Raw genomic sequence first — 16,099 nt, forward strand, 5'->3', positions numbered from 1 at the left:
TTTCTGGTAGATAAATATTTGAATGTTTTCCTGTATTTCAGTACTTATTACTTACATTTAACTTTCTTATTTAATTGCATTGGCTATCTGACACAGAATAATCAAGTGTACACTATTTTTGGAAAGAATGATTGTTGTTTTTGGCATACCAACACTACTATTATCTGGCACTAGTGGACATGCATGCAATGTTTAAGTGTGATGTTGACTGGAAGAGTTTTGATAGATTTTTAACATATTGCATCTTTCTATTTAGATTTTTAAGAGATTTTCCTTTCAGGGTGGATGTTAAATTTTATCAAATTCTTTTTTTTTCAATGTATTACAAATATTTGAATTGTTTATTTCTTATTTGACCTGTTTATGAGATTTATTAATAAATTTCCATTGTAAGATATATATTTCTGGAAAAAATACAAAGAAGAACAATTTTAATTATGCAGATGGACTTGGTTAGCTAATTTTTTTTAGGAATCAGACTTTAGCCTGGAAAAGTCTACAGAATAGAAGCTGATTGGCATTGCCTATGTGGCAGAGTGAACAGAAAGTCAATACGCCTAGAGTTTGTGGAGTAAAAACAGAGCTGTTTCTGGCCCACTGTATGAATTAGGAAAAAAATATCTTGCTCCAGGCATACAGAGACCCATTCCAGGGTGCACGGTTTGATTTCAAGAACAAGGGCTCCTCACTTGTACAGGAGCGTGTGGTGAACGCAGTGCACAGTGTTTTGTGGAAGCTTTTGGCAAACATACCAAATTTTTACCAGGGCTAAGGAGACACTTTAGAAGAGAGCTGAGTTAGAGATATTTTGAAAAGACAATATTAAATAGACTGTCTGCAAAGGGAGTGACAATCTCAGCAGAAGAGAAATGTTGGTTTGATAGGGAAAAAATGAAAAAAAAAAAAAAAAGGAAGTCTTACTGATACAAATGCTCTTAGTAGCTTATGCACATCATTATGTAAGTTACATATGAAATGGACAACCATTAGTTATAGAAAAAGAAACTAACCCTCAACTTGCAATAAAATAGAAGTAAATACATGGCAAAATATGGGACAGGGGTCTTATGGGACCATAAATGGCATAGAATTGGGAGAGCTGTTAAATGGCCAGGGATTGAATGTGCCTCTGCCTATCTTCTAAGGATTCCCCACTCCCTTCCAATGGTAGTATTTTCTTGAATCAACTATTAGCTTAGTTTTTATTCCAGGGAGTTAAAAATGGTCTCTTAGTTTTTAGATTAGTCTGTGATTTACAACTGCCCTCTCTGTGTTCAAAGAAAAAAAATGGCACAGTACATTACATGAAAAATTTGGAAGACGACTCTCTGAATTTGTTCCAGAGTATCTGATTTATGATAAAAAGCCTGTGGCACATTGATGCTGCCTGACCCCATGTGAAGTTTCATTTGGTATTTGGACTGTGAGTAGAATTTCCCTCATTTACAATAACATGAAAGTCAGCAGTAAATCTTCACAAGATTATTATACCTTAGACCAATTGAAAGCTATCCTTAGGGTTTACTGAGCATGCGATGGCAAAAATTTCAAATCTTAGGTGATAGCAAAAGAAAACTCCTTCCACAAAAAATTTGTACAAATGGAATGATGCTTCTTGCTCTAGTGTCTGTTTAATTGTTGGATCTTTATAAAACCATCAAGAAAGAGAGCTGTATTAAATGTCTAGAGTCCTGAATTTAAGCGGCTAGAATATCACTAAAAATAGATTAGTGTAGTTTGCCTAGGTGTGATACTTTATGTCAGAGATGAGAAGCAAGCAGAAATCTCCAAACTATTGTAACTTGAAAAATGAAACAAATTTAACCTACAGAAAATGGGCCATGTGGATATAAGAAGGGACTTATTAATCAAATCTTACCAATTAAGAACTGGTACTTCACTATTAAACTCTGAGATGAATTTCAAAAGCATGGCTTGATGGAATGGATATTTACATTATTAAGATATCATAGCAACCAATCTTTATCTGTTCTGAGTGCTACATAGAGGTCAACTTGAAAGTTCTCAGCTGATTACCATCTTGACAATTAATAAAGATGATTTAGCTTGTCTGTTGTAACTTCTCTGAAAACATGAGTATCTAGAGGCAGGAGATTCTAACATTAAACAGTAATGTCTTCTGCTGAATAAGTGAGAGATAAATAAATTAAAACATTGCTATTCATTTAACAAATAACTTCAAACTGATTTAAATTAATATAAGAGCTCATAGACTTTGTGAAATCTAAAGCTAAAGTCGTACCATTGTCTGAATAATTTTCAATTATACATTCTCAAGATAATTTTTCTCAGGATTTTATTTCTCCTAGTTTTTGTTCTGATTACTATTGCTACTTTCTAAAATGCTACAGATTCAGAATTTGAGGCTATATACTTAGCACTTATATAAACAGCTTGCAATGGTATTAATTTGTACTTTTTTGTTTTTCAGTTACCAAATTAGCATTTATAGAGCATCTGCTCTTGGGAGCCCTATTCTAGGCTTCTCCCATAGTCTTCTACATCTTATAACTATATTGCTATTCGTGCCTTTTCAGATCAATGACCTACAAGTCATCCTTGATTCTTCTTATTTTCTTACAACTCACATGCAAACTATTAGCAAGTCCTATCTTCTGGTTCTACTTTCAAAATATGTTCAAATCTGACCACTTCTTACCACTTCCAGGTTAATAATTTAATCTGAGTCACTACTACCTATCCACTGGTTCAGCAAATGGTCTCCCAGCTTCCATTTTTGCAACGCTCTAGCCCATTTGCCACAGAACAGCCAGAATTATCTACTGACAAATCAGGTTATGTCACTTCCTTGCTTAAAACCTTCCATAAGCTTCTCAGTACATGAATACGAAATCTAAACTGCTTACCAGAGACTATGTGGACTTTACCTGATCTGGCCCTTTCTAACCCCATCTTCTACTCCTCTGCCCCTCACTCACTTAGCTCTAGTTACACTACCTTTCTGATATTCCTTGAACTCACTGGGCTCATTTCCACCACAGAGCATTTGCCCTTCCTGTTCTCTCTGCCTAAAACATTCTTCTACTCAGATCTTTCAATATTTCTTTCAATACATTCAGGTTTGGGCTTTAGTGTTCCTTGACCATTTTATCTTAACCCTCATCCTTATCAATTTTTAACTCCTTAATCTGCTGCATATGTTTATATAGCATTTTTTCTAGCTAAAATTTTCATATTTGTTTACTTATTTTATCTTCACTCCACCCCAACACCCACATACACATTCAAAATTGCTTCATGGGAGTAAAGACTTTATTTTATTCTTTACTATATATCCTGGGTCTAACAGAGTAACTGACACATAGCAGACACTTAGTAAATATTTGAAGAATGAATATACAAATTGATATGGTAAGGGACAAATTGTGCTAAAAAGGAGTTAACTAAAAGTAAAGATATTCATTGCCAAGGAATTTCAGGTCTAATCAGAAGAAAAAACCTACATCTATGCAAAAGACTGTAAAGCATTACAGATTGAATACATAATGCCCAAGTAAGACAGAGCAAAGCAGGACATTTTATTATGTCTATTACATAGCCATCTGTCTCTCTTCTGTTTCTTTGCATTTCTCCATACTACCTAATATGGTCTCTGCACACACATGTTAACTATGACTAATTATTTTTTAAAATATGCAATTATAAGTAGAAAGTGATATTGGAAATAAAACTAAAGTGACAGCTCAAATTACTCTAAATTACCTGTGATTTAATTTTTCCATACTTGCTAATACATATGTACAACTATATACTGGTTTTCGTTTAGCTGTTGGACATACATCAGAGCAGTTTTAATGGCATGGTACAATATTTTCAATATACTACTAGTAAAAATAGATTTTACTTAAAATTTTTAATTCCTGATGCTTTACTCTTCCATGTCCGTGGTCCTTATAAATTTTGGGAAATTGGGTTAAACCCTTTCCTCGAGAATCAAGTTTGTTATAACTCAACTATATGTGTAAAGTATAAATGAATGACACATAATATACTAATTTAATCATTGATTCAAAACATTGTTACTCACCGACTTGAATAAACTGGGAAAAAATGTGACTAATTATAGGTTCAGCTCTCAAGAAATTACTGTGCATTCATTTATTCACCTGACATTTTCAAACAGTTGAGAAATAACATTCCAGGCACTATCCCAGGCATTGGGAATGCAATTGTAAGCAAGGCTGTCAATGCCCCTTCAGTCACAGAAAAAGTTCTGGGAAACAGAAATGGCTGACAAATGTGATTATAAAGGAAGAGAATAAGACAGAATGAGAGTTTATAATAGAGGAAACAACTTTGAGCCTTCAGGGAAGGGCTGCCTGATGAGCACTGAGATTAGACCCCCCAAAAAAATCTAAAGGCAAAGTCAGGGACAGAAGATAAGGATGGGCATGAAAAAAAAAATCACGGAAGTCCAGTTTAATCAAGGTTTCAGCAGAAATAAGGAAGTGAGTACAGAATCTGCTGGCTGCATTGAAAAAGGAAAGATAAACAGTATTGTTTGGCATCAGCAAAGCCTTGCTCTGGAGGAGATGCTTGGACCTCAGGAGTGTGAATTTGCCAGATGGGTAAGAGGGTAGGATTCAGCATGTGCCGTATCTGAAGGCTGTAACACTGTATGGGAAAGTGAACGAACGAGTGATATGACCCATCCTTATGCAAATTGAAGCGGTGGTGTAAACTGGTCTAGGGGGTTTGGCTGATGAAATCCTGCCTATCTGTTTACATGTTAGGCACTGTGACATTTAAAAAGGTGATTAACACTTAGGAAGAGTGCAAGGCATGGTATTATGAGTTGACCTGGCCCAAATGCTGCCTGTGGCTAACCCATAGCATGACAAAGTGCGGAGAGAGTGGCCTGTATGCCATGCTGGCTGAAAAATGGACACAATTATAGGACAGAGAAATGGACTTCATTGTTCCAGGCAGCACTGCACTTGGCCTTGAATGTGAAAACTGAGAAGTAGATCTAAAAACTTTTCAAAATGATTATGAAGTATCCAAATGACCAAATTGTGTTATATAAATGTAAATTGTGTTGGTGTTATATAAGTGTAGATTAGGGTTTCAGGTTGGGTTTTTTTTTTTTTTTTAACATGAGAAATAAACAGAAACTATTGATTTTCCCTTTAAGAAATAAAGCTAAGCAAATGGTTAATAATCTATTCTGGACTGGTAAAGTAAACAATCAAGGTATTAAAAGATATTTTTTCACTGTAACAAAATGTATATCTAGTATTGCATCTATTTGCATGAACAAATACAAAGTAAATTGGGAGGAGAGAGATTCATGAAAGCAATTTGAATTCTCTAAGGCAGATTTTTTTTTGAAGGATTTTAGCTACTTTAGAGAGAGTTGTTTTTTCAAAGGACTGTGATTTTTCTCCATGGTACCCTGTTTTGTGAACACGGGTTTACTTGGCTGTTAAGTGCAATTGCTTGCCTCTCTAAATAACAGCATTTTTCATATATGCAAAAAGGAGGCAAGTGGGTTTGTAAAATGGTGACTTGTTGTTTTATTAGGTATATGAAAGCTGCTTTGTCATGAGGAATTTTAATTGTAATAATTTTTTAGTAGAACTTGTTAACGTCTTTTAGGCAATGCAGTTATTTAGGACTTTGCTTGTGCTCTTGACAAACAGGTGTTTATTTGCATGTCTTATCTAAACAGGAAGACAAAGAGGACTCTGCCCACAGACTTGTATTTCCTCTAATACAAATAGAAGGGGAGGAGAGATGCAAGCAGTTGGGGCTCATGGGAATGAGAGTGGCAATGAAGAAAAGCCTTGTAGGTGTGAGTCAAACCGAGGCAGCTGTGCTTTCCCTCTTAGCACCGTTCACAGTTGTGTGGAGGCTGAAAAGAACCAGAGGGAGAGCGAGCTGGTGGCACTGGTTTTGGGCAGGTGGTCTCTTCTCTCTGAGCACATTAGAGGGAATTGATGGATGATTGTCCTGTCTGTGAAAAGATGCTGCTGCCAGGGCCCTTTCGAATCCACATAAATTTAGGTACAGCCAAGCACATAGGCATGTCACTGTTGAAAACTGTGACTGTGCATGAACTAAGGGACTCAAAGAGGCTGCTTCTCTTCAAATGTGGATTCAAATCTCCGAACAGTTGAAAAGTTTTGCAAGCAGAGGAGCCACAAATCAAGAGTCAATAGAATGGAAAAAGTAAGGTTGAATAATGAAGTGGTCTTTTAGGAAATACTAAGGATGGTGGGAAAGGGATCAGGGGACGGTGCTCATTCTGGGGAGGAGCAGGCAGGCTGGGGACTCGGGGACTCAGTCATATGCAGCGACAGAAAAATGAAGAGAGTGGCACTTTTCTTTCACTAAAACACACTTTTAAAACATGTTATGGGTTGAGATTTTTATTTTCTGTCACTTTTTAATCTCTTAGTGCTTAATAACATTATACAACAATAGAAATCTGAAATGGGGAGCAAAATCCAACAATTATAGTACAAGCAATGGGTTTGGAATTTTGTCCCCTGCTTCTTCTCCTTGGCAAAGGAAAGAGTGTTAGTAGTTGTAATTATTCCTTAAAAAATATATTTAGTTATTGTTCTTTTAATCACAGTCTAGAAAAGCAAAACTGCATGCATGTGTATGCATACACACAAGCACACAACTACGGAAAAATGTACCCTGTAGCTTTGTCTGTGAAACTTATCATTTGATTCTAATTTTGGACTCTTTATCAAATTTTATTCCCTAAAACTGATTCTCACAGGAAACAAGAAACTATCTTTACTAAAGAGAATTAATAGCATTAATAGCAATAGAATTAATAGCAATAATTTAAGTGTCATATTTCTTTTAGGTCACTGATCCTATGTGTTGAAAATGGCAACGGAAGCCAACTCTGAACTGTATGATTATAATAAGAAGAGTTTTTTTTTATTTTATTTTAATTAGTTGTGTGTTTGCTAACATTAGGCACAAGGATTCTCCAGTTTCATTCTAAATATTTAGCACTTACCATGGGCAGTAAGAAAGGTAGGAGTCCTCTACGCCCTCATTTGTGAGGTTTGTGATGAAACAGTGTCAAAAGCTCAAAGGCAAATATAATTTATGCATATCATAAATAACTGTTAGAAAGTGAATACAACTTGAGAGGCCAAATACATCTTTGCACTTGGATGTGAATTGAGCTGAATGTGTGCTCTAAATATCCGAGATTCTCTAAAAATTTTGTATACATTTTGGGATGTATGTGCGTGTTTGTGTATATGATGTATTTAATGGTGTCGATGTTGAAAACAGAAATTAAGATTTGTTTTATTTAATAAAAGGATTGCCCAAACAGATTTTTGGGGGATGGAGTGAAACTGCAGAGTCATAATATTCTACTTTCATCAGTAAAGAAAAATATCGTTCTTATTTTGACTTTTCCTGACTTGGTCTTTAGAAAAAGGAGTGAAAGAAGGAGTAGCAGGAGGTAACAGGATTAGGCTACGTTAGCCTTAATACCTTTCTGATGGTGAGGCCTCCAGTGCCTACGACTACAGTTTTGCCAAGTGCTCACAGTAATATGAACCTCTTTGGATGTTTAATGGAAATAGTGTTTTGTTTTTTGTTTTTTGTTTTTTTTTTCCAGAGGAAGTGTAGTTAACATATGCACTGCCTTTGGTTTTGCAGTGTTTGTTTTTAGTGTAAAGGTTCTTTCAAATACAGTAGATGTTTTCTTGGTAAGCAAAGCATTCTAACATGTGAACTGTCTTGATCTTTGGCTCGCTGTTCTGTTTACTAACTGTGTGAGTGTTTAGTGTGCTAGAAGCTGCAAATAAATCAAAGCTGTGACCGGCCTCTAGTGATGGGAGCACCAGCATCCTGCCTCTTATGTGATCATTTTTGCAGCACAACTCTTACCCTTAGGATAGTTATATCCACTGATTTCTAGGCAGAAGGATAAGTAATCAGTCAATGCTCTAAATTTACAAAGGGAAGGAATAGAATCAGTAGAAGAAAAAAGATGATTTTCCTGTTTTGAGAAACTTGCGTATTGCCCTGTGGCCATTTCACATGTTTGCATTATACAGAGAGTAAAGTAGTCTTTCTCTCCTGGAATGTAAAAACATGATCATGTAGAAAAGTAAACAGTGGGTTGCATGCACTAGGGTCTATTTCTATTTCTAAATTAAAATTAAGTTGTTTTTATCACATGTAAGAGCTCTTTTCATTTTATTTTTAAATCAAGTATTTTGACTCAGTACAAACTTGATATGCTTACTTTAAACAAAACAGCTTCCTAGGAATAGTCATACATGAAAATAACATTGCCTCCATGTTTCTCAACTTACCTTAGATGATATATTTTGTAGGACTTTAGTAGAAAAGTTTAGAGTGTATAATTTTCTAAGCTATCCATAAATTTGTTGATTCGGTGTATTGGAAATGATAATTTAGCTCTTCATCTTGGTTCTGAACTTTTTCTATTTAGCTCAGCAAGCTGGTTACATTTCATTTTCTTCCTCTACTCAACTGAGAAAATAGATTTGGAAATTAACTAGGCACTCTGGGCTATTTCAAGGATCAAGAAAGAGAATTTTGTTTCCATTTCTCATAATGATATATAAAATTTGGAAAGCAGGAGAATGATAACTATGGCCATAATTAATTAATATAATATATTAAGGATTGAGATTGAAATGTAGCTAAGGAGAAAAGTCCTATCAGTACTCTAAATCTGTAAGGTTTCTTTCTGATTTAGCTGACTCCCCAGCAAATTTTCATTATTGACTAGAGGAAATTATATGGTATTCTCCTTCTTTGCAAGATTTGAAACTATATTGAATTGCTACTAAACGCTTCCAGAAGGTAAGGGAACCTTCCCAGAGGCAATTATGCTGCATTTTGCCACTGAAATTTTCTATTTTTTCCCCCTTGTGTGATAGGGTTTTAAATGAAATTAAGGAAAACAAAATGTTAAAACAGCCCATCATGGTTTTGCCTTGAATTAGTGCATATTTGCAGAGTTTGAATGGTGGTTGAATATAGATGTCTCAGAAAATGGCATATCTGCCAAATGACAGATGGTCCAAAGCCAGAATAAAAAGGCTCAAGAAGATGTAGTCAAGGGTAAGGCTGATTCTGGAAAGAGCTGGGCATCTGTTCAGTGGTTGTGTTAACAATTATCATTAGTACAGCCTCTTTTTCATTCTAGCAAATTAATTTCTTATTGTTTTCACTTTTGTGATGATTCTAGTATGCTCTTTATTAGAAAGAATGATATCTGCATAAAGGTTTACTGAATAAAAATGTTCTGAACAAGTCAGACAGAATTAAATATGCATTTTTTAGATAGGAAAGCAAAAATGCTCTTCATCATGCATTAGTTTAAAAACTTTTTAAATCAATTTTTGTTGTCCATAATACTATTGAGACATGTTATTGTGTTTTGATATTAGAATTCAATTAAAATTCAGAGAATTTTACCTCTCGCCTTCAGAGAGGTAAGTAAGGCAAAGAAACTTCATTATATGGAGTTCATGAGTTGTTGGTTATGGCCTTTTAAATCACCAAGTGTTTATATCTATTCATTCGTTTGTATTAAGACAATGTTATTGACTTAAATGCACCTCTTAATTGTGTTATTAATGGGCTTTAGCAAATTTAAATTTTTATGTAAATGCCATCACAATCAAGATATAGAACATGTCCCTCACTGATCTTATTTCCTATATATTAGACTTGTCATTCTCAGAGTTTCATATTTAATGCATTAATAAAGTATATACACTTTCGTTTGTAGTTCCTTGTGCTTAATTAAGTAATTTTTACATTCGCTTAAGTTATCGTGTGTTTCAGTAGTTCATTTGTTTTATTTATGACTATAGTTGTATGGTATACATATGCTGCAATTTACCTATGGGAGGACATTTGAGTTGGTTTGGCCATTCTGAATGTTGTTTATAGGTCTTTGTGTGGGCATATGTTTTCATTTCTCTTGGTTAAATACTTAGAAGTAGAATTGTTGGTAAGCGTATATTTAATTTTATTAGAAACTGCCAAACTGTTTCCCAAAGAGATTGTACCATTTTACATTTCCTTTAGTAATATCTGATATTTCCAGTTGTTCTATATACACTTACCACTTTGCATTGCCAGTATTTTTTTTTTATTTGCCATTGTCACAGATGTGTAGTATTATCTTACTGTACCATTACTGCCAGAGACCTTCCCTCATGCCCAGGCCAGATTATGTGGCTCTGACTATGCTGTCCATTTAGTGGAAACTATAAATAGACAAGCAATAATGTATTTTCAAGAATGTGGAATTAGTGCTATGGAAAGGACCTCATAAAAGGAGCACTTTTATGGAGAGTATATATTTATTATCCTTTACAATGTAAAACTCTGTAATCATACCTGTATAAACATAAAATGTACTCTACACACTAAAATCAAAACAAAAATTTATTTTTAATTAATTTATAATTAATAATTTATAATATTGAGGTGACATTGGTTAATAAAATTATATGCTTCAAGTGTTTAATTCTATAACGCATCATCCGTATATGACATCATGTGTTTATCATCCAAAGTCAAATCCCCTTCTGTTATCATATATTCGACCCTCTCTATCCTTTTCTACACCTCCCCTCCCTCTTTTTCCTCTGGTGACCACTAAACTGTTGTCTGTTTCTATGAGTTTTTGTTTGTTTGTCTCGTTCGTTTGTTGCTTTGAGTTTTATATTCCACATATGAGTGAAATCATATGGTTCTTGACTTTTTCTGTCTGCCTTATTTTGCTTAGCATGATATTCTCAAGATCCATTCATATTGTAGCAAATGACAGTATTTCTTTCTTTCTTTTTTTTTTTTGTGGCTGAGTTATTCCATTGTATATATGCACCACATCTTTTTTATCCAATCATCTACTGAAAGACGCTTTGGTTGTTCCCATGTCTTGGCCACCATGAATAATGCTTCAGTGAACATAGGGGTACGTATATCTTTACAAATAAGTGTTTTCAAAATTTTGGGGTGGATACCCAGAGAAGGGGTTGCTGGGTCATATGGTAATTCTATTCTTTATTTTTTGAAGCACGTTCATACTGCTTCGATAATGGCTGTACCAATTTACATTCCTGTCAACAGTGTCTGAGGGTTCCTTTCCTCCCACAACCTCTCCAACACTTGCTATTACTTGTCTTATTGATAATAGTCATACTTACAGGTTTGAGGTGGTACCTCATTGCGATTTTGACTTGCATTTTCCCAATAGCGAGTGAAATTGAACATTTTTAAATATATCTGTTGGTCAATTGTATGAATGGAAATAGCTAAAATGGCCATATACCCAAAGCAATATACAGATTTAATGCAATCCCCATCAAAATTCCAATGGCATTTTTAAAAGAAATAGAATGAAAAATCATCAGATTTTCATGGAACCACAAAAGACCCCAGAGACCCAAAGCAATCCTGAGAGACAACAAGGCCAGAGGTATCTCACTTCTTGGCTTCAATTATACCACAAAGCAACAGTAATCAAAACAGCATGGTATTGGCAGAAAAAAATAGACACAGAGATCAATAGAACACAATTGAGAACACAGAAATAAACCCACATATGTATGGACAAAAAAGATGCCAAAAACATACAATGGAAAAAAGAAAGGCCCTTCAATAAATGGGTTGGGAAAGCCACATGCAAAAGAATACAACTAGACTGTTATTTGTCACCATTCACAAAAATTAATTCAAAACAGATCAAAGACCTAGATATAAGAACTGGCACAATAAAATGCTTGGAAGAAAACATAAGTATTAAGCTTATGTACTTTGATCTTGGAGAAGATTTTATAATTTTGACCTCAAAGTCAAGGAAAGTTAAAAGTGAAAATAAATGAATGGGACTATATTAAATTAAAAAGCTTCTGCACAACAAAAGAAACCATCAATAAAACACACAGGTGACCAACTGAATGGGAGAAGATATTTGGAAACAACACCTTTGATACCAGGCTAATATCCAAAATATATGAAGAACATATACAACTCAAAAACAACAACAGCAACAGCAAACAATCCAGTTGAAAAATGGGCAGAAGACTTGAACAGGCACTTCATCCAAGAAGACCTACGAAAGGATTCTTAATGGTTTTGAATAGCCTATAATCAAGGCAAGTGGGGAAAGTGAGTAGAGGCCCTTAGGGGGCAGCAGAGAACCACTTACTAAGAGACAGATTTTTGGTTGGCAAGTGTCTGTCTAAGCAAAGGGACCTTTGTCAGTAGGCAAAGGGTTAATCTGTTTGTATTTCTATTTCTTACTAGTAAATATGGATAAAAACTAAAGGAGTTGAGGTGACAGGATAGGGTACTTTAAGGTAGAAGCTTTTGGTGAATAGGATCCATGGGGACTGGTCAGTGTGTGGAATGCCCTCCCTGGAAGGCTCTAGTTCCAGACACTCTACAAGAGTCTTTGACAGTTTTTTTTTTTTTTTTTCATGCCTGCAAACAATGTTTGTTTATTTTAAGTTATCCAAAGAACAGTTGAACAGTGTAAGAGTATAGAAAATGATGGATCTTACAGAGGCACTTAAAAATTTTCTTATATCATGTGAGCACCTAAAAAGCTTTGATTGTACAAACTAAATGAGATCGAAGACAACTGTGATAGTAAAATATAGTAATAATATGTAATTAAATATCCTGTGTAAACTCCAGAGTGTAAGACCTCGTAGGCCTGGGCCCAGGGCAGGGGTTCTGCTTGCTGGGTTTAAGGACGACATTGTCCAAAACAACACAAGTAGTAGGTGGGAGTTCTAGTCAGAGTCTTTTTGCCTCCTGTGTCCATGGTCTTAATCCAGAGAGATATCATTTTCAAGGTGGTGTTAGGTCAAACTTTAGAGAAAGTTTTTTTACTGGGACTGCATTTTGTCTTTTATCCTAGCCAGGCCATTAGTAGGCCCTGTGTAGTATAACTAGATTTTCTTTATCATCATCATTAATATTATTTTAAATTTGTAATATGTTGAGGATGAACCTCTAGGTAAAATATAATAAAAATATCCTGGAAATATCTAATTTCTATGAAAGGTTTTAACATTTATTCTCACTTTCTAAACTTACTTTACCTGGGCCATACGGGTCCACAAACCCCACTTTAAGAGGCTCTGGTCCAGTCTCAATGTCTGGAGCTTTTCCCATTTACTTAAAAATAAATAAATATGTACATGTGACTTGTCGAGAATTTAAAGAGACAACTCTATCATCTAAACAGGTGATAACTAGAGGACCCATGCCTTTGGCTAAAACTGTCTTCAATTTTTTCATTTCTTGTATAATTTAACAGACATTTTAGAGATTATGGCTCAATATTTGTAACAGAGGAGATTTCGATCCATAGAAGATTAAAGATTGATGGGTTCCTGTGGTTGATATCTTTTAAATCTTTACTTCTTATCCTCCTATAAATCTCCAGAGATAGGTAAACTCTAGTACCTACATATAAGAATATTTTCGTAATTTGCATTTGAGTAAATTCTGGATGTACCTGTTTGGAGGGGTATGAATTCCTGTTTATGGGGGAAAAATTAGTATGGTGGTGGCTGTGTCTGCTAGAATTTTACATTTCCCATTTATGTAATCATTTATATGAAACTTCCTTTAGTGGGCAACAACTCACAGTTGAGGGAATTTGTCTATAATAAACCACTTGGCTTATGTTACATCAAATTAAATCAGATCAATTTCCTTCATTCTTAATTCCTTCCACATCACATCAGAATATTCCTTAAATGAGATGCTTATAAATAGATCGGACTTCTTAAGGGATATAAAATGATATGAACATAAATGTCAAACTGCTTTTTGGGAAAGAAGATTTTTCTTTAGTGAATGATCAGTTGAAGAATGGCATAATGCAGAGCTAAGCTTAAGGGATATTTAAAAAGGAAAGTAAACAAGATATAAAATTTAAATTTTTGATGAATCGATTTATATATTTTTGGTCTTAAAAGTTTGCTAGGTCCTAAATTTTAAGGAAAGGAGATTGCTGTTTCATAGAAAGTATAGAAAAAATGCTTTATTTATAAAAGAAATGAGTTTAAGTGAGTATTACAACATTGGAAGGCCTCTGTTGTATACCACCTTATAACCCTGATTTCCTACAAGCATATATCAACTCACATTCATGTACATATAGATAAGCGTGCCATCTGTTATAGCATTAGGTGCCAGAAAACATTTCTATGGATTTTCTTGAATTATACTAATTCAGAGAATGTCTATGATCCTTGATAAACTGGCTGACCAAACAAGCTTAGAAGAGATAGATTATCTTCTGACATATAATTTTTTTTCTCTTTCAGACATTTTTTGAGATCTTGTCATCTTGGAAATCTTTTAGGATTTACTGCCTTATTTCACACTTGGAATTTTCATTATGTTCTCATTTATACTAATGGTCTTTTTTCATGTATGTGTGTTCTTTCTTCATATAATTATCAGACAGTACAAACTAAGTAATGACTCTAGGGGTTGAATGGCTGGATCTACTTTGCTCTGGTCAGAAAACTAATATAATCACTGGGCAATAAAGTCTGAGAGACACCAGATTATTTCAACCGATTTCCACCAAGATAAAATTGTATGATGAAACATTATATTGTGGTTGGATACACAGAGTACCAAGTGACTGATTAATAATTTATTTATTTTTTGATGTCACATATTGACATGTACTTGATATGTATAGTAAAAGGAGAATGACCATGAAAGACTTGTAGTTCAATAACCCATGAAATCCTTAGACTAACAGACAATTCAATGTCCAAATCAGGAAAAGCAGCAAACATTAAAATTCTACGACTTAGGATATATCTCACATCCTGGGAGGACTATTTATATATTTTATATCATAGCTATCAGTCACAGGAAAATCAGCAAGAAGGGAAAAGAAGACTTATAGTTTGAATAAGCTGATGTCTTACTTTAAGTACAAAGTTTTTTTTTTTTAAATTGGGTGAATATGTTAATGTTGGTATTCATGCTCAGCAATGCGTCAACTGACATTTTTTGCAATTTTGTTTTTTTTTGTTTTGCTTTGTTCCTAAGTTCACTGAGGGAACACTGATCCAGTGGTATACTAGATGCCAAACATCTCTAAGGGCATCTAGTATACCACTGGATCAGTGTTCCATGTAGAAATGCTTGAGAAGGCTCTGAGCCTGTTAGAGTGTTTAGCATATGATAGACAAACATTCAGTTAATATTTGGTAATAATGATGGTCTTTAGGCCAAAGATATTTTGAGAGCTGGAGTTTTTTTTGTTCGTTTGTTTGTTTTTCTTTGTGAACAAGAGTAATAAAAATAATGAGCCTTTATTAAGAACTTATTTCAGGTAAGATGCTAAATATTCCTCATAGATCTTTAAAAATTCATTTTCTGACCAATCATAAAAGATTAATATTGTTATCCCTCTTTTAGAGAATAAAACAAAACAAAAGGCAACAAAACAACAACAAAGAAACAGAGTTAGAAGTATTGAGCAGTATTGCAGATCTAAGGTGGTATGCTTGAGCTCTGTTTTGAACCAGGCAGTTCTTACTCCAGAGAGCACTTTCTTAACCAACCACTACACTGTTCTGCCTTGCCACATAATGTTCCAAAGTGGTAATAGTCATCAAAGAGGTAATTTAAGGGAGAAACTGACATTAAGAGAAATGACTGTTGAGAAAAGTACACATTTGTAGAACGTTTTGCTATGGCAACAAGATGTCTCGATTTTATGGTAGGTGGGTTGTTAGATACCAGTTTAATTAGCCAACTTTCTCTGGGGTCTTGATGTAGTTGTTAACTCCCTCTACCATCGTAATGACTCTGAAAATTGTGTCTGTTTCTTGCAGCTGTCAAAATAACTGTATAGTAGTTAAGATGATACTGTTTCAATGTTTTATGCATTTTTCAGAAGCCATTTTCTGACCACAGAAATGAATGGTGATGCCGAGAAGTGAGAAGTTGTTTGTTTGAAAGGACAGATGATTTTGTTTAGCTATAACCTAGTGACGTGTAAAGAATTAATATGTACAAATTTATATGATTA

This window comes from Rousettus aegyptiacus, unplaced genomic scaffold (assembly GCF_014176215.1).
Source record: "Rousettus aegyptiacus isolate mRouAeg1 unplaced genomic scaffold, mRouAeg1.p scaffold_m13_p_1, whole genome shotgun sequence".
Classification (NCBI taxonomy): Eukaryota; Metazoa; Chordata; class Mammalia; order Chiroptera; family Pteropodidae; genus Rousettus; species Rousettus aegyptiacus.